Source organism: Anarrhichthys ocellatus, unplaced genomic scaffold (genome assembly GCF_004355925.1).
Source record: "Anarrhichthys ocellatus isolate YVR2014 unplaced genomic scaffold, GSC_Weel_1.0 scaffold1, whole genome shotgun sequence".
NCBI lineage: Eukaryota > Metazoa > Chordata > Actinopteri > Perciformes > Anarhichadidae > Anarrhichthys > Anarrhichthys ocellatus.
This window is the reverse complement of record NW_022280031.1, coordinates 13,256,932-13,258,594: the sequence shown is the minus strand read 5'-3', so window position 1 is coordinate 13,258,594 and position 1,663 is coordinate 13,256,932.

Genomic DNA, 1,663 nt, shown 5'->3' with positions numbered 1-1,663 from the left:
ATAAAAAAATAAAAGCTCCACATCCTCGAGCAGTAATGGGACTAATCAGACAGATAAGCATCATATCACACTGATGTATGTTTAATACATGCTTGTATTGATATGTAAAGTGTCGTGTGTGTACCAACCAATGGTCTCGCCAATAAACTCCCTCTAAAGCTATACAGAGCTTATATTGGCTGTACCGCTGCTGCGCGTAAACATTTCTCGCCTATCTGTCTCTATCAACCTACGGGACCCCCCCCCCCCCCCCCCCACACACACACACACACACGCACTCTCTCTCTCTCTCTTTCACACACACACACACGCACGCACACAAATGATGCATTAGATGCATTGAATGTATTTGTTGTGCAAGTTTGAAAAGGCGGCGATAATCTGGGAGTGAGAGATAAGGAACACCAATTTATTCAGCAGCACTTTGGACCCCGCTTCCAGCCTCGGTCGGTGCCGACACCCCCAGCAGTTTGCTGATAACGATTAGGCCATTTATTATCTTCACAGAGAACAAAGATTGCGTGGTGCCGATGAAATATTACCCCTGGTAATAATCAGAAGGAGAAGGGCCCTGGCATCAATGCAGTGTGCATATAATATCGTCCCTGACGAAAACCGCACGCACACGCACGCACAAACACACACGCACACAAGCGGTGTCTCGTGCAGAACATGCAGAAAATTGATTAACAATACAAGTGCAAGTACACACAAATATAACATTAGGCTATAATGTTGTGAAGTCGATTATTGATTCAGATAATCGGTCTATTTAGAACATGTAATAATAATAACAACAATAATAATAAGCCTACATTTGGTGGTTATCATTTCAGGAGGGAATTATTTTCTGACAGCGCCTTAAAAAAGTAGTTTATTTAACACTTGTATAAACTTTTAGTTCTCTATTTGACCATCTGCTTTGAACCTGACTGACAGCTCTTCACGGTGAATTGTTGTCTGAAAGACTCTATTGTCACAATTCTCAACTAATTCAATTCTAATAACTACAAAAACTAAAAGGCATAATGTTGACTCAATTATATCGTTTGTATCGCCTAATTATATTAATATTGAATATAGACTATAGTCTACATGTTACAACTAAAACATTTAGCTCATAAATATACCAAATAATCAAAAGTCAAACTAATAATGTTGCTTTTCAATATATATTTATATATATGTATATCACAGTACAGATAATAACAATATGCAAACTTTAAAAAGAGATATTTTCATCTAAAAAAGCCTCATAAGTCAAATATTTTTGAGAAACCATTAAGCACTTTTTTACTGAACAAAGTTATATTTCTGTGGACGTCCATTGTGCCAAAACTGGATATTTTGAGCTCTGGCATCTTTGCTCTGGTGATTTTAAACATAGAAACAAATGTTATTTATTCAGTCAGACTTCACATTTCTTTTCTTTTCTTTTTTGTCTTTTCTTTTTGTGTGCGTGTGCACTCTGGGGAGCACGAGCCCCGAGTTGCAGAGGTCCTCGCGCCCCTTGCACCTGCCTGGCTCCAGCGCCGCGCACGAGCCCAGGTCGCGTGCAGGAGATTTCAGAGGCTTTGCATGTTTTACAAAGTTGTTGTTACTGTGTGGGATTTAAAGCACAAAAAAAAGGGGGGGGGGGCATCTTTCTTCTTTAACACATTTA